We start from the raw sequence: 14866 nt of genomic DNA, 5'->3' as shown, positions 1-14866 counted from the left end.
AACTCTTTTTTGAAACTTTTTTTCTTTTTTAAATAATTTTTTAAAATGTTTACATGCTCAGACAAAATTTCAGACAAAAATAAGTAAATAATATAAACATTGTTAATTTTTTTTCTTATAATAGTAATAATAATCAATTTAATAATCATTTGTCATTTATAATTATTTATTAATACATTTTAGATATCAGTGCAATTCACAATTCTTGCGTCTAAATTCAAAACCACAGCAAAAAACTACTAGTCGAATGTAACGTTCAAACATTATTAAAGTGTCCAAAATAAGACAAAATAAAGGTAAAATAAGAACAAATAAACAAATAACAAGCAATTACACAAATAAATAGAATAAATACAAATATACATTAGAATAGAAGATACAGATGAAATAAACAGTGCTTTGTGATGATGCAGGCCACGTTAGTAAAAATATTTAAAAAATCCTAGTTCTTAATCCGTAGCATGTAAATCATAAAGAATTGAGTGTCAGCTTTATTGAATTTATTTACTCATCCTCATCTCGTTTCAAAGCTGTACACCTTTTCTTCTATGGAATACAAATGAAGATATTTAGAAGATTGTCTAATATTTATTTTGTCTGTAAAATGAGTGTTGTCTAGACCACAACATTCTTCAAAATATCTTATTTTGTGTTCTGCAGAAAAAAAAAATTATATGTTCGGAATGGCATCTCAATTTGCTGTATGTCTAAATTGTCGCCTATGAGAAATAACTAAGATATCAATGAGCTCTCAAGCATGTTTTTTCTTTCCTATGGGATTCCTATGGGTCGTTCTGCAGGAACTTCCCAGGAGCTTTCCAGTTGACAAAGCTACAGATTTAAAGCATTTGAGAGCATGAGATCTCCAGTCCGGAGTTTAGTGAGTCTATAAAGGCTTCAGGTTCATCTGAGTGATTTATCATGCAGGAAATAATGTTATCACAGTTCATTCCTCAGGTAATATACGATCACACACACCTCCCATTGACCCAGGTGTGTGTCTGTGTGTGTATAAGTGAGTGACAGAGAGATTGCTTGTGTCTGCAGGGCTGATATTATCACTTGCTGAAAAGAGATATAGATCAAGAGGAAATTGAGCCATTTAAATCCCAAGAGCGCTTTATGATTAATGGCTGTCAGATATTATACTGTCTCTCTCTGAAAAGATCTGGCAACCAGCCGAATAAAACACCATACACACTCATAAAAGTCAGTCATTTTTCCATTGTCCAAAAGCCAAATACCCTCTGCAGTCCACCCACTACGGGTGGGCGGTGTGACTCAATCTTATATCATGGTATGAGTAATTTTATGTGATGGAAGGCGTCTGTATCAGTTTTTAGTTTTTGTGTGTGGAAGAAAGTGGTTTATTAAATAACATATAAACCATGTAGTAATATCTATTTTTGGATACTTCAGAAGCAAAAGATTTTTTTTATATGTTAAGTATCACATTATATAACGAAACAAAATAATAAAATATTATGCATAGTAAATTAGATAGTTCTGACAATAAATGTGAATTACATGTTTTAGGTTATGCGGTCATTATCGTATACGCATTGCCTGTGACCTCTATAAATATGTGGTATAAACAATAAATTCAAATTACATTTCTAACATTGCATGTAATATACTGTAAAATACGTGCAATGGTAGAAATTGTGACCCACAAACCCATTTTCACTCTTTAAAGAGAAAGATGAAAGAAAGAAAGGAAATCTAGAAATGACTAGCTTTTGTAATGTACGTGCTCCTGAGAGCATACATTTCCTGATTATGAGATTAGCACCTTTAACTAAAATGAAGATGCACATTTAATTAAGTGTGTGTGTGTGTGTGTGTGTGTGCATTTTTGCAGATTTTTATAAATGCAGTATTTTATTTTTATTTTTTATTTATCAAACAATCCTGAAAAGACTTATGGTTTCCACAACAAACAGCACATCTGTTTATCACTGATAATAATCAGAAATGTTTCTTGAGAAGCAAATCAGCACATTAGAATGATGAATCATGAATGAATAATGTGACGTGACACCGAAGACTTGAATAATAATGCTGAAAATTCAACTTTGTTCACAGGAATAAATTACATTTTAAAATATATATAAATAGAAAACGGTTACTTTCATTTTAATAAATATTTCTCAGTATTACTTTTTACACAAATACAGCCTTTGTGAGCATAAATCACTTAAAAAAATCTTACAGACTCCAATTTTATATATATTTACTACCCTAGTATCATAGCAGTGAGTCTAGCACAGGTAAGCACCAGTCACTGTAATCTAGTTATCACATGGGACATTACACAGATGCCCTGCTGTGTTCGTGATTGGCTATTAAGATTGATTTACGTCCTTTCCGGTTTGCCACACCCCACTCCAGTGCTCACGTCTGTTAAAGTGCTTATGCTTGTGGAATTTCATTACCTCCTGTCTCAGTGGCTGGACTGGTGATCAATGCTGTATGTGTGTCTGCTCATGTATGCACTTATAAACTTATAGACTGCTGACGGATAACCCTTGCATAACTCATTTATCATGCATCCCTGAGCTGCAGTATATATCCATTTCACATGCACAGCCGCTCGCCTGTGTGTCAAACAGGGAGACTGCTGGTGCTGCCTCACTCTGACACAGTTTTAAAATGTGGTGTGATTATGAGGGGGCAAGATGAAATACAGGCGAAACCCATGTGAGAGGCTGATCACCCTCAATGCAATAACGTGCACCTTTTATGCTTGTAACTGGTCGAAAAAAGGTAAAAAATGCCCGGATTAAGAGGTAAAAACTGTAAATCTGCTATAAATATTCCTGGTTTAATGTAAATTAAGTTAAATTGTCACATTGCATTTCTCTTGTTTTCTCAAAAAAAAAATATCATGGTTATAGCAAAACATTTACAAAGGAAGTGAATGGGGTTAATTTTGGAGAATAGAAAAAGCAACATTTTATAAAATCACATTTTTATACTTTACATTATTTTTATTTTTTTTTAGTAAAACTTGTGTTTTTATTTCATAACTTTTACAGTATTGTTATTATTGTTTTTTACGTTACGCTGTCATGGGGATGAAGCTGTCAATCATTTTGATATTTTTGTGTTAAATTTGGTTTAAAATGTGGTCATTTTGTGCCTTTGTAATTGTTAGGGTGCGTTCACACTTGTAGTTCGGTTCTCTTGGTTCGTTTGGTCAGAAATGCCCCGTTTCCACCGCAGGAACTTTACCCAGGAACTAGGGACTTTGGCCTGGTATTTGGTGTGTTTCCACCGCAGGAACCAGGAACTAAATAAAGTTCTGGGTAAAAAAATGCCCCTCAGAAAGTCCCTGCTGTCGAGGTAGTACTTTTTCAAAGTTCCGGAACTTTCGGGGGGGGGGACTTGAGCGCTAAACAAGCTAATTGGTAAAGTTCACGTATCACTGTGATTTCAACCACCATTTATTCAAATCATTTTAAAAATATTACTGTTATTGTGCCATGAAATTTAATTTTAAAAGTATTTCAGGCGAGAATGTAGTTGTTTAAAACTCAAATCTGAGTTTTTGAGTTATTTTTGGTCTGTATTCAATTTATCTATATGTTAAAATGAAAATAAAAAAGGAAAATGTATATAATATTTCATTTCATTGTAATGTAATGGCTGTATATAGACACATATCCCTGAACCAAGTACATTCAGCCCGAAGGAGCGACGTGGGGCCGCCTTCCCGTGGGCTCACCACCTACAGGAGGGACCGTAAGGGGCCGGTGCTTAGACAATCGGGCGGCAGTCGAAGGCGGGGGCCTCGACAGCCCGATCCCTGGACACGGAAACTAGCTCTAGGGACGTGGAACGTCACCTCACTGGCGGGGAAGGAGCCCGAGATTGTGCGTGAGGTTGAGAGGTTCCGACTAGCGATAGTCGGGCTCACCTCTACGCACAGCTTGGGCTCTGGAACCACACTCCTCGAGAGAGGATGGACTCTTCACCACTCTGGAGTTGCCCATGGTGAGAGGCGGCGGGCTGGTGTGGGTTTGCTTATAGCCCCCCAGCTCAGCTGCCATGTGTTGGAGTTTACCCCGGTGAATGAGAGGGTCGCTTCCCTGCGCCTTCGGGTCGGGGATAGGTCTCTCACTGTCGTTTGTGCCTACGGGCCGAACGGCAGTGCAGAGTACCCAGCCTTCTTGGAGTCTCTGGGAGGGGTGCTGGAAAGTGCTCCGACTGGGGACTCCGTCGTTTTACTGGGGGACTTCAACGCCCACGTGGGCAACGACAGTGACACCTGGAGGGGCGTGATTGGGAGGAACGGCCCCCCAGATCTGAACCCGAGCGGTGTTCAGTTATTGGACTTCTGTGCTAGTTACAGCTTGTCCATAACGAACACCATGTTCAAGCACAAGGGTGTCCATCAGTACACGTGGCACCAGGACACCCTAGGCCGTAGGTCGATGATGGACTTTGTGGTCGTTTCATCCGACCTCCGGCCGTATGTCTTGGACACTCGGGTGAAGAGAGGGGCGGAGCTGTCAACCGATCACCACCTGGTGGTGAGTTGGATCCGATGGCGGGGGAGGAAGCTGGACAGACTCGGCAGACCCAAACGTACTGTGAGGGTCTGCTGGGAACGTTTGGCCGAGTCTCCTGTCAGAGAGATCTTCAACTCCCACCTCCGGCAGAGCCCGGGTGGTTGTGGAGGCAAAAACTCGGGACTGGGAGGAGTTCGTTGAGGCCATGGAGAAGGACTATCGGTCAGCCTCGAAGAGATTCTGGCATACCGTCCGGCGCTTCAGCAGAGGGAAGCAGTGCCCTACCAACGCTGTTTACAGTAGAGGTGGGGAGCTGTTGACCTCAACTGGGGATGTCGTTGGACGGTGGAAGGAATACTTCGAGGATCTCCTCAATCCCGCTGTCACGTCTTCCATTGAGGAAGCAGAGGCTGAGGTCCTCAGTCGGAAAAGGGTGGCTTGCCCACTTCAGGTTGGTGGAGAGTTCCTGCCTCAAGTGGAGGAGTTTAAGTATCTTGGGGTCTTGTTCACAAGTGAGGGAAGGATGGAACGGGAGATTGACAGACGGATCGGTGCAGCTTCTGCAGTAATGCGGTCGATGTACCGGTCTGTCGTGGTGAAGAAAGAGCTGAGCCGCAAGGCGAAGCTCTCGATTTACCGGTCAATCTACGTTCCCACTCTCACCTATGGTCATGAGCTTTGGGTCATGACCGAAAGGACAAGATCCCGGATACAGGCGGCCGAAATGAGCTTTCTCCGCAGGGTGGCTGGGCGATCCCTTAGATATAGGGTGAGAAGCTCAGTCACCCGGGAGGAGCTCAGAGTAGAGCCGCTGCTCCTCCACATCGAGAGGGGTCAGCTGAGGTGGCTCGGGCATCTGTTCCGGATGCCTCCTGGACGCCTTCCCGGGAAGGTGTTCCGGGCGCGTCCCACTGGGAGGAGACCCTGGGGAAGACCTAGGACACCCTGGAGAGACTATGTCTCCCGGCTGGCCTGGGAACGCCTCGGTGTCCCCCCAGAAGAGCTGGAGGAAGTGTCTAGGGAGAGGGAAGTCTGGGGTTCTCTGCTTAGACTGCTGCCCCCGCGACCCGGCCCCGGATAAGCGGAAGAAGATGAATGAATGAAGTACATTTTTGCAGCTGTTATTATGTTTAAATGAAAATGGCAGTGGTATTTGATATCCTATTTCATTTTATTGTAAATGTACAGTGAGGAAAATTGCAGTAGCCAAAGCGAGCTGGCTGATGTTATCAAGTACGCTGCTGTTTGCAGATTTACCGGATTTGCGTCGTCGCGGACATCATACTCCCGAGTCGAATGCACAAAGTCTGAACTACCGAGGATGCACGTCCAAAATCAGCGTATTATAGTATTGAGAAACGCGCGCAGACCTACGTCACCGGTCTATTTGCCTAATCTTCCCGGTACTTTACAGCGTGGTGGAAACGCATAAAGCAACAGGTCTGGGCGGGGGGAGTTCCTGGTCCAAATGTTCCGGGTAATTTAGGTGAAAACGTAGCAAAAGTGATACATTTGGTCTTGGTCCGCTTAGTATTCACACTGGCATTTTTGACAGCAAACCTAAATGCATAGTCATATTTTCACAACCTGATTGGTCGGTCTGCTCAGCACCACTTTAAGTCAAATACAACTAATGTCGTCTGCTGGATTAAGTGTGCTCATTGTTGCATGTACATTTATTTTTATTTTTGCCACCTGTGAACTCACAAGGCACTCATAAAAGGAACTTTACTTCCTTGTAGCTCCACGTTTGCCCTCTGCTAATTTTGTTTTGGATACACTGCTCATTCCACGTCATCAATTCATGTTGCATCTTGACATTACATCCTGTTTCTGGTTTGTTTAGAAGTATTTGGTCTGTGTTGTGTTTATATATCATTCGAACCACACCAAAGTTTGTTTGGAAGCTGCTAAAAAGATGAGTCTCGGTCCGCTTGTTTGGTGCATACCAGTGTTCAGATGGCAGCGTTCACACTTGCTCAAATGAACCACACTAACAGAGCAATCACTCAAGAGTTCATTTTAATCAGAGAACAGAACCTTAATCGTTTTTTCTATATTTGTATACAGCTTTTTTATTCTATTTTAATCTGTTTTTAGGTTTTAATATTTTTTATTGTTTAGTTTTATTTATTTTTCTATGTATTTTTATTAATATTTTATATTTTTATGTAGCTTTAATTATGTTTCAGTTTTGATTATTATCTAATAATTGTTTTATTATTATTATTATTATTTTTTCTTATTTTAATTACTGGAAATGATTATAATTTTTTTTTGTTTCAGTTATGTTTAGCATCAGAAATGTTTAGGGTTAAAAGAATTGCCTTCTAATGTCATGTTAAAATAAAAAATAATTGTTTTATGTCTTGTGGTTAAACTATTGAAATTGTAAATATTTTAATTACATTTTATAAACATTGTTATAAACTCTGAATATTTTAAATATTGTTATACAAAATAAGTTCTCATTTAATTAGAGTTTACACATAGTCTAGTTTGCAATATGACCGTGTTTTAAGTCGTAAAAACTGAATATATACTGTATGTATAGAGAGCATACAAACCTCTAATAATGCTGTTCTGAATGGCTGACTTAGCATTTTTGCCATCCTGCTCTTGATGAACCCATGTAGATGTACTAGTTTGTAGCTTGTAAAAGGCTGATATATTAGTGGTGTTGTGAAGCCTTTCTGATGGCTTCTATTGTTCTGAAGTATCTACCCGAACAATAGCAGCTTTCATCAGAGCGAATGTTGTTCTGTGTGTGTTAAAGCTCAGTGTGAAAGAAGAGATGCGACACCTTCAGTGACTTGAGCTGAAATAGATACGTCTGTGAAACACACACACACACACACACACAAACACACTTCGGGACTTCTGAGGGAATCCTTGGAGTTTCCAAGGTGACCGTTGTTCCAGTGCTAAGGATTAGAGCACGTCATCAAGGATTTGGGTCTGAAGTGTGTCTGATTTGAGGCACTATCAGATTCACCTCGCTCTCAGGACGGTTTATCTGGAGATGTGGTCTTGTGGTGAACCATCGGGAGCTGTTGAGCTATCTTACAGTTTGGACAGGTTTGCTGTGATTTCACTTTCCGTGCCAGACGTCCTTCTCAATGAGGGTCTTTGTGCTGTGCTGCTAATTTTAGCTTCGGAATATTTTATCCAACTGCCAAACGGGACGGCCGTAAAAGCCAGTCCACTGTGAAGTCGTTCCCCCGTGGTTCAGCATGGCTGAAGTGTGTGTGTGTGTGTTTTCCCCTTTTCTCTAGAGTGTTAACAGACACACCTTGTTCTGAGCTGAGTATTTTTTTGCGATTAAACTCGGTGGATGATAAAATAAGACACAAAATTCCCACAGACGTTGAAGCAGTGCCGGTTTCAAAGTTTTCATACATGGCTGATTTGCTTAAGTATTCAGAGCTGCAGGTTTGCACAGTAACAGCTGGCAGAGTCATGAGTAGAATTATGGGTAATTGCGAATGTGCACCTGTTTGAAATGCTGACCACTAAAAAGCATCAGAAAATTACAAAAAACACAGGAATGGATGCTACAACTTTCCTTTTCATGATTCATTGCATTTCCATTGTTCATTTGTGCCATATTAAAGACACATCTTATAGCCAGCTATTACATAGATCTGTCATTTATATAGATCAGTGTAATATAAATATTTGGCCAATAAGGTCACACTTAAAACTGTCTGAATGACATTGCATTATATAGAAAATATCAACCCAAAATGTCCTGTTTAAAAAAAAAAAAAAAAAAAAAAAAAAAAAAATATATATATATATATATATATATATATATATATATATATATATATATATATATATATATATATATATAATGCTATTTTTCATTCAAGTAAGTGTCATTTATAAAAACAGATATTATCGAGCATCGCGTTAGTTCAGTCAGGCCACGTTAGTCACGCTTGCATCAACAGTCAGCTGTTCCTGACGTGTACCAATCCAGTCTTGACACCTATCACCTGCGGTCTATTTAAATTCCCATTCTTCAGTGTCTCTTCCATCACATTGCTGCTTGCAAATCAAACTGTTGCAGTTTGTTTCAGAACATCTGAAATCCGCATCAGACTGCTGCTGCTAGGGGCGTATGCTTCCCCCTTTACAATCACAGTTGCTTAAGCATTTTAAGAACATACTTGTTGCACATCCTCTATTGCTTAACTTTGGGTGACGCTCCCACCCCCCACCTTAATGTGATTTTTCAGCATGTTAGACTTAAATTGAATGATATACAAACTGCCATCATATTAGGCTGCTGCTGCTGCTAGGGGTGTATGCTTCCCCCATACAGTTCATTCAAATATTTTGCATAAGCAGCTAAAGCAACATGCTTGTTGTATGCTTCTCTCTGAGTTTGGGTGATGCTTCCCCCATAAATATAGTATCAAGCAACATTTCTCATTGCTGGCCATTCAAATTTCATCAGTTGTGTTGGGGAGTTTGGCATATGGTTGTTTTGGGGGCTTGTCTTGCTGCTCTAAATTATATTTAGTATTAAAAAGGTGTAATGTATTTTTAAAAAGGTTATTATGATCTTGTATCAAAGCAAATCACATTATTTTTGGAATTGTATGTATGTGTACTGTATATTTATTTTGTTTCAAAGCAGGTGACATTTTTTTAAATATTTTAATGATGTTGTTTATCAGATGAGGTGTCATGTATTTAAAAACATATGTTTAGAAACTGTATAATATATTTATATCAAAGCAAATGTCATTTATCTTTAAAAAAATATGTTTTGATGCTTTGTATCGGGTGTCATATATTAAATATATAAATTAATTAATAACATATATATAAACAGGTATCATTTTTTAAATATATACAGTAATATAATGTAGCAAGTGTATTTTATTTGAAAAATCTATATTTATTTATTATATAAAAGTTTTTCTTTAAAGTATTTCTTTCTCCTTATACAGTGACATTCAGGTATTTTTTAACAATGATTTAAGTGTTTAAATACTTTGTGGTGCCAAATGTGTATAATGACAAATGGCAGTAAATTCAGTGTGTGTGAGATGGACAAAGCTGTGAATGTACAAAAAATATTTGTTTTTGCCCTACACTTTATAACGCAGATTGAATTAGAGCTAATGTCTCTAATTCATTTAGAACCCCCCCCCCCCCACCACCCTCCACCCCTCTCTATCTATCTCTCTCTCTCTCACTCACTCTCTTTCTCAGTATGAAAGGCAAGTCTTTTACAGATTCGATTACATTGACTGACTTGTGACTGGTGCTGATGTGGTTGTGTCTGATGTCTTGTGTTTCGCATTAGATGTTTTCAGTATCTGATTGGTGGAAACATGCAGTTACATGACATCAGAAATCAACAGCATCAGGCAGCTAATAATCAGCCAATAACCCTTTAACGGTTTCCTCAGCAGATTGTGTGGTAGCTTTAGTTTGGTAGCAGATTTGACTCTTTTTCTGAACCATGATATTAAAATCTCCAACCTTGGTTGATTTTAGCAGGAAACCATCTGGATGTTTTTATATTTTGTTTAATCATATGTAATAATATTAAAACATTTTTAAATGTGACTTAAATTTCCATATACTTTATAGACCAATTTGGAGTAGACGTTACAGTTACGTCACATGCAGCTGCGTGCACATTGTAGTGGCAGAAAAACACTGGGAACAAATGGAGGGAAGTGGGTAAAATCCACGAAATAAGAGAAAAAAATTATTGTTGTGTCTTTGGATGTCAGAATCGGAATGCAATTAATTTTTGTGTAATACTGCCATCAAAGACTACTGTCCATTTAAACTCAGATGTATAAATGGATGAAACCTGCTATGAATACCCTACTTTAAAGCATAAATTAGATTTAAACAGTAGGTCTATATAATATTCACATAAGGGACATATGGTATTAAAACATATAACAATTTACATAAAATTTACCTATTTTATTTATATTTATTTATGACTTCCAATTCTGACTTTTCTTTTTTTGCAAATGCAAGTTTATGTCCTAGTTCGAACTTTATAACTTAATTCAACTAAACAATTGCAAGTTTATCAATTCTGAGGAAAAAAAGACAGAAGTGTGTGATTATAAACTTATGATTCTGAGCCAAGAAAAAAAAAAATGACAAGTTGATTTTTCTTACCAGACCTACCAGATATAATCTCGGAATTTAAAGGAGTCAAATGATGTGATTTCAATTTTTCCTTTCTCTTTGGAGTGTTACAAGCATTTGGTGCATAAAGAAGATCTGTAATGTTGCGAAGACTAAAGTCTCAAATCCAAAGAGATATTCTTTATCAAGGTTAAGACTGCCAATCCCCCCTAAAACAGCTCATTCAAACACACCCCCACATCTCTACGTCACTATGTGGGGATATTTGTGTAATGCCACCCAAATGTTCACGCAAAGAAAGAAGGCATGGTTTCAGTAACCACTGTTAGTGTTGAAGCAGTCATGTCAGGGAGATGCTGTGTGTTATCTAGTCAAAAGCAATTAATTTGGCCTTCTGAAAGTTGATGCATTTAGGAATCTTTAAGATTACTTACAACAGAACAGTAGTGCATTTTATGGATGATGGTTTCGTGAACCTAGGAGAGGAGGTCATTCTGACTTTGCTATGACAATCTGTCTTCTGAATCAGCTACTGTACAGGTGCTGGTCATATAACTAGAATATTATCAAAATGTTGATTTATTTCACTAATTCCATTCAAAAAGTGAAACTTGTATATATTTATTCATTACAAACAGACTGATTTATTTCAAATGTTTATTTCTTTTAATTTTGATGATTATAACTGACAACTAAGGAAAATCACAAATTCAGTATCTCAGAAAATTAGAATATAACTTAAGAACAATACAAAAAAAGGATTTTTAGAAATCTTGGCCAACTAAAAAGTATGAAAATGAAAAGTATGTGCATGTACAGCACTCAATACTTAGTTGGGGCTCCTTTTGCCTGAATTACTGCAGCAATGCGGCGTGGCATGGAGTCGATCAGTCTGTGGCACTGCTCAGGTGTTATGAGAGCCCAGGTTGCCCTGAAAGTGGCCTTCAGCTCTTCTGCATTGTTGGGTCTGACATATCTCATCTTCCTCTTCCCAATACCTCATAGATTTTCTATGGGGTTAAGGTCAGGAGAGTTTGCTGGCCAATTAAGAACAGGGATACCATAGTCCTTAAACCAGGTACTGGAAGCTTTGGCACTGTGTGCAGGTGCCAAGTCCTGTTGGAAAAAGAAATCTGCATCTCCATAAAGTTGGTCAGCAGCAGGAAGCATGAAGTGCTCTAAAACTTCCTGGTATACGACTGCGTTGACCTTAGACCTCAGAAAACACAGTGAACCAACACCAGCAGATGACATGGCACCCCAAACCATCACTGACTGTGGAAACTTTACACTGGACCTCAAGCAACGTGGATTGTGTGCCTCTCCTCTCTTCCTCCAGACTCTGGGACCCTGATATCCAAAGGAAAATGCAAAATTTACTTTCATCAGAGAACATAACTTTGGACCACTCAGCAGTCCAGTCCTTTTTGAAGCGAGACGCTTCTGACACTGTCTGTTGTTCAAGAGTGGCTTGACACAAGGAATGCGAGAGCTGAAACCCATGTCTTGCATACGTCTGTGTGTAGTGGTTCTTGAAGCACTGACTCCAACTGCAGTCCACTCTTTGTGAGTCTCCCCCACATTTTTGAATGGGATTTGTTTCACAATCCTCTCCAGGGTGCGGTTATCCCTATTGCTTGCACACTTTTTTCTACCAAATCTTTTCCTTCTCTTTGCCTCTTTATTAATGTGCTTGGACACAGAGATCTGTGAACAGCTCAGTGAACAGGTCTTTTGCAATGACCTTTTGTGTCTTGTCCTCCTTGTGCAAGGTGTCAATGGTCATCTTTCGGACAACTGTCAAGTCAGCAGTCTTCCCCATGATTGTGTAGCCTACAGAACTAGACTGAGAGACCATTTAAAGGCTCTGCAGGTGTTTTGAGTTAATTAGCTGATTAGAGTGTGGCACCAGGTGTCTTCAATAGTGAACCTTTTCACAATATTCTACTTATCTGAGATACTGAATTTGGGATTTTCCTTAGTTGTCAGTTATAAACATCCAAATTAAAAGAAATAAACATTTGAAATATATCAGTCTCTGTGTAATGAATGAATATAACATACAAGTTTAACTTTTTGAATGGAATTAGTGAAATAAATCAACTTTTTGATGATATTCTAATTATATGACCAGCACCTGTAAGTAGTATGATTATGTTATTAGTATGTTTTGTTATTAGTTAGGAATTTGCTATTGAATGTTCAAATTACCAGTTTTGCGAGTTACGTGCACGTACATGACAAAATAATGATCTTTAAAAAAGCATCATATGACCCCTAAAAAATAAAAATCTGAATTTTGAAATATAAACTCAAAATTTCCTTTTTTATTCCATGGCATGCATAGACTGCTACGTTAGAACTGGCATTTTTTGCCACCAGATAGGCTCCGCACCCCCCAAAAAAAACGTAATCACTGTGTGCAAACATTGAAATTGGTCTGTTGGACCAAATATAAACTTTTCTATTTTGAGCCAAATATTTTATAGTTTTCTAGTGTGATTCCATAGATCAAACGGTACTTGAGTTTAGTATTTGTTCAAATAGTGTTTCTAGCCTTTGTAAATGTAAAATATTGTTATTTTATGTGTTTCTACAGATTTCCATCACTCAAGATTCGATGGTTCGTGGGAGCTAATGCATGCAGGACAGCGATTTGTGTGCAGGTAAACACAGTCACACACTTAAAAGATTTACCTTACATAGATAATGTACACTGATAATGTTTATACCTCTGTAACACGATAAACGCAAAAGCTTTAACTATCCCATAACCCATGCCCAATAGGTCGATGGCGGTCTACCAGTCAAACGCGAAGGCAATGTTGGTAGATCGCACTTTAGGTAATTGAAAAAGTAATAACAAATAGAAAAGTTTGGGCTTGCGGTATTGATTTGGATAGAATCTGGGTCTTTGAGTAAAAAAGTTGAGAACCACTGCTTTAGGTAAATGCTGGCACAGTTCTACAGGGGTACTTAGAATTTAACGTTATTATCATTATTTTAATTTAAATTAATGCAACATAAAGATACATCCAAACTTTTTTATTTATTTATTTTATATGTATTTTTTATTATTTATTTATTTTTCACTTGGTAGATCTCGGTGAGTTTTTCCATTTGAAAAGTAGATTCCCACACAAAAAAGTGTGGGCACCCCTGCCAAAACCAGTATACTGTATGCACAAACACAGAGCGTGCGGGTCGGAGTCTCATATCTGTAGAGAGGAAGAGAGGTCAGAGGTCATGCTCGGGGGGCCGTGAGCTGGTATCATGTTTCAGGTGAGTGTACAGACAACAGACAGACAACACTACACACATGATACCGCTCTGAATGCCAGGCTGTGGAGGCCAGATAAAGACAGTAGTGTGAACAGGAGAGAGAGGGTCGAGTGTGGCAAGCTCTCGGCGTGATATGAGATCTGTGTCTCGTAGTCGGTGACACGGACGCTCTATATTTGGGAGCTGAAGCACGACTGCTGACCCCTAGATTTACTCCACCACCTGCTCACACACACACCGGGGTTGTGTGTCGTTGGAAATGGAGCACAACATTTGGGTTCTGGACGTAAAATCTTATATTATTCCCTTGTTGAGGAAGTGATTTGAGATGAGAGTGCGTACACGTTTCATGACAGATTTGTTGTGAGCATCTGAGATTGCTAAGGAATAAAAATACTTCTGTAGAAACCAAAGGCCAGTTTCTACTACAATAGTTCAATTGCAGCCGCCCATTCCCATGGAGCATTGCATATGACAATATTACTATGGTAGGTACTGCTTCTAATTAGCAGGAGCTAAGCAGACATTCAAAAAGTGTGCACACATTTATTAATTTTCACCTTTACAAATTCCCAGCCTGCTACAGTAATCACCTGTTAGTGGCTTCAAATCTTTGAATGAGACTTACAGTTTTGTTTTAAGCATTTAGCAATGAACGAGAACGAGTCAGTCTATTGTTCGTTATCTGGCTCGGCTCTGTGTTCATCTTCAGTTCTCTCTTCACAGCAGTTCAGTCAGTGTACTGTTTGAGTGCATGCATTACTCCGGGATATTGGTTTGTTTGAACTCAGAGGGAGTGTCAGCCACATTAAAAAAGTTAACAGCTTAAGTCATTTGTGGATTAATGCGTATTGGAGACGTGAACAGTTTAAAACGATTCAGTTCGATTTGGTGAACTGAATGATTCGTTCGCGAACCGGATATCCAGACTGCTT

At 38.7% G+C, this 14866-nt stretch overlaps 1 protein-coding gene across 2 annotated transcripts in view; it reads left to right on the top strand.

Moving 5' to 3' along the window:
* The window catches only part of bmpr1ba (bone morphogenetic protein receptor, type IBa), a 60045-nt gene that overhangs the window by 7141 nt on the left and 38038 nt on the right, over positions 1-14866 (top strand). Inside the window, exons 3-4 of one of the 2 annotated variants that reach the window (XM_059549474.1) lie at positions 13249-13315; positions 13844-13931. The gene's annotated coding sequence lies outside the window, so the exon portion shown is untranslated. The remainder of the gene's footprint in view (positions 1-13248; positions 13316-13843; positions 13932-14866) is intronic. The other variant, XM_059549473.1, reaches the window with a different exon arrangement.

Source organism: Carassius carassius, chromosome 5 (assembly GCF_963082965.1).
Source record: "Carassius carassius chromosome 5, fCarCar2.1, whole genome shotgun sequence".
NCBI lineage: Eukaryota > Metazoa > Chordata > Actinopteri > Cypriniformes > Cyprinidae > Carassius > Carassius carassius.
The sequence above is the reverse complement of the archived record's forward strand: the minus strand, read 5'-3'. Positions and strand labels throughout refer to the sequence as shown.